The following is a 6,020-nucleotide window of genomic DNA, read 5'->3' as shown; positions in this document are numbered from 1 at the left end:
ACAGCCCCCAAAGACCACATATTCCATTTATATGAAATGTCTAGAATAGGCGAATATATACAGACAGAAAGATTAGTGGTTGTTTAGGGCGGGGGGGGAATGAGGAGATTGGGGAGTGATAGCTAATGGGTATGGGGTTTCTTTTTGGGGTGTTGAGAATGTTCTGGAAGTAGTGATGGTTGCACAGCATTGTGACTATTACTAAGAAACACTGAATTGTACAGTTTAAAATATTTAAATTGGTGAAGTCTGTCTTAAAGGAAACTTTGGTGTCATGGGAAACTTTTCTCCAGTTTCCTCACATGCAAAATGCTACTTCTCTCATAAGAGTTCTTGCAAGCTTTAAATGAGATTAACGTGTTACATAATTAAATGGTGCCATTAAAAAAAATACAGTGGAAACAAAGTTATTAAATGCTGGCCAGATAGTGTTCCCTATAAAAGGTTCTAAATGTGAGGCCCATTCTCTTTTTAAAAGGATAAATTATCAAGTATTAGAGACAAAATTGCATTAAATGAGACCTTCTTGACATAATGAGAGGGATTAAAATATTGAAAAGATTCTTTCCACTTGATTCAGTGTTATTTAATGCATACCTTTATACTATTTAAATTGTCTCTCATAAACAGGTCACACACGTGGGGAAACATTACCCTAAGACAGTAACTACCTGTAATGTTAGGTCTGTCGTTGAAGCAACAGAACTTTTTTTTTATATATAAATTTATTTATTTATTTAGTTATGGCTGCGTTGGGTCTTCGTTGCTGCATGCGGGCTTTCTCTAGTTGCGGCGAGCGGGGGACTGCTCTTCATTGCGGTGCGTGGGCTTCTCATTGCAGTGGCTTCTCTTGTTGCGGAGTGTGGGCTCTAGGCGCGCAGGCTTCAGTAGTTGTGGCGCACGGGCTTAGTTACTCCACGGCATGTGGGATCTTCCCAAACCAGGGCTCGAAGCGGTGTCCCCTGCATTGGCAGGTGGATTCTTAACCACTGCTCCATCAGGGAAGTCTACAACAGAACTTCTTGAACATGTATTACATGTTAGCCACTCTCAGGCACTAAAGATACAGCACTGAAAATTTTTTCTAGAGCTTATATGCTAATGGAAATGACAGACAATACAGAAAAATACACATATCATCCCTGTGATGATAAGTATTACAGAGAAAAACTAATGAAGAGTGCTAGAGAGATGGAGGGGAAAACCTATTTTATATCAGGTGGTCAGGAAGGCCTCTTTGATAAGGTGACAAAGCAGAGCCTGAAGGAAATGAAAAGCAAGCCATTTGGGTATCTGGGCGAAGAGCATTCCAGGCTGAGGGCAGGAACATGTTCAACAGGGTTTAGGAATAGCCAGCCAGGAGGCCAGTGTAGACTGGGAGGAGAGAATGAGGGGGAGAGAGGGAGAAGATGAGATGGGATGGGTACATCATATAGGCCAATGTTTTACAAATTGTCACCGTGACTTAGATTTTAAAAGAATCACTCTGGCTGCTGCACGGAGAACAGTAGAGTGCAGGAATGGAAGCAGTCCCCAGGCCATTTCAGTGGTCCAAGTGAGAGAGAATGATGACTCAAACGAGGATATTAGGGGTGGGTGTGGTGAGAATTGTCAGATTCTGGTGTGTTTTGAGGGATGACCTGTCACTGCTGATGAATTGGATGTGGGTTTGAAAACAAGGTAAAGAACAAGAAGTTTAAGGGTCAGACCTAGCAGATTTTGCTGGTTCAAAGTGCCCATATTCTGCTGGGGGATGAATGCTCAAGAGCTCAGGCCAAAATGCTACAGAGGAAGTAAAAATGGACATATTTGCTCTTTAGAGTTCTGGTTCTGGTTTATTACAAAGAGTAATAAACCAGAACCAAAATAGTATTCTAGCTTACATCAGACAAACCCTGATGATCTGCTGTGAAAATATTGACTAAAGTGCATCCTTGCTTGAAAATGCCAGTTTTGAATAAGTAACACATACCTGTAGAAATTGAAGCCTCTAATTCCTTTCTAACTGGTAGTTGTATTATAGTAAACTAAAGTGACCCCTAAGTAAATAAGGAAATGATTAAATTTAATAATTCCTATCAGATACAGTGACACAAATTAGGAACTGAGTGGTAGTTGCTCCCATGAACACAGATATCTATTTTACCCTAATAGCTGTCTATCCTTGCCTATTCATAAGGGTAATATCGTGTTTAGAAAGTTAAAGAGTACAGCCACTCCCCAGCCCGGTCCCTTCCTCTGCTCTTGTACGGAAGCAAGGACTGTTAACCACGTCTGCCTTTAGTTTACATGGTGATTTCCTCCATGTCGCTAAATAGCATGCTTGAAGTGCTATGTCTTGCTTTTTCAATTTTGGCGTTATCTGTGAAGTCTGTTGTGGTACTTGGGATTTAGCCTATTTCCCCCTCCCTTCCCCTCCCATTAAAGTTACAGCCCAATATAGTTTGTTCCTCTATGTTAAATTTACTGGGGTAAATTTAAGCGATACATGAAACATTTTTTTGTTTTATCAGCTGTAGACAGTATCTTTTGATTCCCCATACTGTTAGGTGAGGGTTTTATCAGCACTCCTGGCCTTTCTGCTGCCCACTTTGTACCTTTCTCTACTTTTCTTCCTTTTTTAAAAAAAAATTAATTTTATTTATTTATATTTTTGGCTGCGTTGGGTCTTTGTTGCTGTGCGCAGGCTTTTCTCTAGTTGCGGTGAGCAGGGGCTACTCTTTGTTGAAGTGCGCGGGCTTCTCTTGTTGCAAAGCACAGGCTCTAGGCGTGCAGGCTTCAGTAGTTGTGGCTTGTGGGCTCAGTAGTTGTGGCTCGTGGGCTCTAGAGTGCAGGCTCAGTAGTTGTGGCGCATGGGCTTCATTGCTCCAACGTCATGTGGGATCTTCCTGGACCAGGGCTCGAACCCATGTTCCCTGCATTGGCAGGTGGATTCTTAACCACTGCGCCACCAGGGAAGCCCCCTCTCTACTTTTCTTCTTTATAGCTCCCAACCTATTTTGTTAGGATTCCGCTTGCCAGGTTGGATTCCTGTGGGGATGTAATTGAAAGAAAGGATACCCCTACACCTGCTTCTCACTCAAGAAACTACTAAAATTCCATCGTCCCCAAGAAAACCTTTTGGGACCTCATTGGGAAACAAGTGATGTGTCTACAATCCTATTAATGAAATGATATGATAGACTAGGAGTCCATGAACTCTTAACCCAATGGACCTTTGGCCTATCAGGTGATGATAACAACTAGAGAGGAAAGCAATCAGCTTTGGCCGTGCCCTGAACAAGCTGAGATTTGTTTACTTTTCCCAAGCCCTGTGAAGCCAAAGGGTATAAAACTGCTTTAAGTAATATAACTGCTGCGAGAACTCTCCAGTAGAATTAGTGACATCACAGTGAATTTTCAAGAGAATGTCCTTGAAATTTATCGTTCACCTTAAACTATGGATAAGTAGGTTTATTTAAAAGCAACTCATTCATCTTAAAAGGAACTGTATTTTGGCTGTAATTGAGATTGCAAGGAGGAAGAAGGTAATGAGCTGGGGAGCAAAACACCCCTGCCACCTAGTGGTCATTCATCCTGAAACACGGCAGTTCTTTGAAAGCACAGACAGCAGAAAAGGAACTGAGTTGGTACAGGAAACATCCAGCAAATGTTTGGAACTGGGGAAACTTCTGTTCCCTCTTCCCTTGTTAGAAAGGGATGTTTGTGAGCCTTTTTTAAATAGGCAAAGACGAAGCAAGGTATTAATGGGGTTGTCCCTGAGAGCCGTTCTTCCTTTGTGTAATCAGAATTAACAGCACTGACAAAGGGAGAATGTTGTTAGATAAACACGGACAGCCACCAGATCTCTAGCATGAAGTGGAAGCTCCAGAAGGAAGCAGGAAGTGCAACTAGTGAGCAGAGAGGGACCACAGTGAAGCCGGACCCTCTTCAGTGGTTACTGCAGCAGCAGCGTGGGTCTAGAGGCAAAGCAGAATTAGAAGCAAGGCCAGCAGGGAAGATGATGATTCAGTTGCATAGACTCAGGATCACTGGTCAGCAGCAGCCTCGGAGACCATGGTCTTGTCACTGTAGTACTTCTTGATTCAGGGTAAACTAGTCAGGACACGCAGGGGATAACAAAAGTAACTAACGTTTATGGAGCACATACTCTATCCAGGCAGTGCTTTACATGCATTATCTCATAATAGTCCTGTGGAGTAGATGTTGTTACCAGCCCTGTTCTGAAGATTGTGAACTTGAGTCTAAGTAACTAGCCCAAAGTCACAGAGCTAATGAGACTTAGAGCCAAGATTTGAACCAAGGCAATTTGATCCGAGTTCAAGCTCTTCATTGCCATGCTTTCCTGCTTCCCTAAGGGGGAGGGAACATGGGGTTCAATGCCTCTAACTCTACTGACTGTTGTATTGAGGGATAGTTGTGAATTGGAACTCTGAAGGTGATTAAGATCTGGTCTTAGGTCTGCCACCTACTTGCAGGAGGATATTTAACCTTTCAGGAACTAATTTTCCTTATTGTAAAATAGGGATAAAATGGTGACTTTCATAAGTTGCTGTTGAAGATTCATTGAGATAGTATAGTTTTTGGCATGTGGCAAATGAGATGGCTTGCCTGCAAAATGGTTGCCAACAATTCTCATCATTTTAAGGATCAGTATTCCTCCCAAAAAGAGGTGGGATCTATTTCCCTTCCCCTGGAAGCGTGCCTGGGCTTATGACTTGCTCTGGCCAGTAGGACGTGGCAGATGTGTTGTTGGCCAATTCCAAGCCCAGGTCTTAAGAGGCCTGGCAGTTTCCACTTTTGCTCTCTTGGACCACTTGTGCTACTTTGTAGGGAAGCTCAGCCTAGATTCTTGTGTGGTAAGAGACCACATGGAGAAAGAGGCATCAGGGAGCCAGAGTCCCACCTGAATGCAGCCATGTGAGTGAGCTGTTGAGACCTGAACTGACCTGCCAACCTATATAATTATGAGAAATAATAATTCATTGCTGTGAAATGACTAAGTTTGGGGATAGTTTGTTATACAGCAAATAGAAAGTCCTCAATAAATGGCATCTATTAGTATTATAATTGGTGCTGGTGAGGGATTCAGCCAAATATCTGGTTTATCTTTTCTTAGGTCACTGGGTTTTTTTTTCCTCTTTCACTGAAATAGACTGAGAGAAACAAGGGTTATATGTGCAGTGAATGTTGCTTGTTACAAATAGGTCTTGTATTTTTATTAAAACAGGATATCTACTCAGAAAGACTTCGTTAGCATTTCAAATTGCTATATACATTTGATATAATATAGAAGTATATTTCTTCAAACATTTCCAATTCAGGCTTTTCACTAAATTGGTTATGGTGGTACCTTCCGAAGCCTTTATGTTGGATACCTTCCAAAACCTTTATGTTGGAGGAGCTGAGTCGTGAACAGAGATTTATCTTCTTTCTAGCATCTGAAAGCCTTGAAAAGGACACTTCACTCTGACCTTCATCTCCTTTATCTCCCTGTCCCTAAATTCTCTTTTTCTGTCCCTTCTCACATGCTTTTCCTATCTCATTTCCTTATTGGATGATTAAATAAGATCTTCCCTACTGAAATGTAAGTTCCAAGAAGGAGGAGATTTTCACCTATTTTGTTCTCTACAGAACATTCTTAGAACAGTGCTTGGCACACAGAAGGTGTGCCACGAATGTGTGTTGAATGAATTAAACAATGCATATAAAAGCACTTAGAACAGTGTCTGGCATAGGGTAGATGATGCTGAATAAATATAACCTATGGCAATTCAGTACTGCAACACATGAGATCATTCACATTTGTCTTATAAATGTTCTATTACTTTTAGTCTTTCCTCTCTTTTCTTTCCACTTTATCCCTGCTTTTCTTTTTCTGTCATTGCATCTTCTCTCCCGCCCTTGCTTGTGGCCTGTCAGGGATCCTCACTGGTGTTGTTTCACCCTACCTCAGAGGATGGGCAGAGAAAACTTTTTGGAACTTTGTCTTGGATGAAAAGTAACTATTTGTGATTTAT

The 6,020-nt window shown here is 41.6% G+C and overlaps 1 long non-coding RNA gene across 1 annotated transcript in view; it reads left to right on the top strand.

Moving 5' to 3' along the window:
* The window catches only part of LOC149748314 (uncharacterized), an 86,844-nt gene that overhangs the window by 37,139 nt on the left and 43,685 nt on the right, over nucleotides 1–6,020 (top strand). The window lies entirely within an intron of this gene.

This window comes from Delphinapterus leucas, chromosome 10, assembly GCF_059928025.1.
Source record: "Delphinapterus leucas isolate spDelLeu-1000000601 "Yukka" chromosome 10, BTC_Dleu_Yukka2, whole genome shotgun sequence".
NCBI lineage: Eukaryota > Metazoa > Chordata > Mammalia > Artiodactyla > Monodontidae > Delphinapterus > Delphinapterus leucas.
This window is presented reverse-complemented; position numbering and strand designations above follow the sequence as displayed.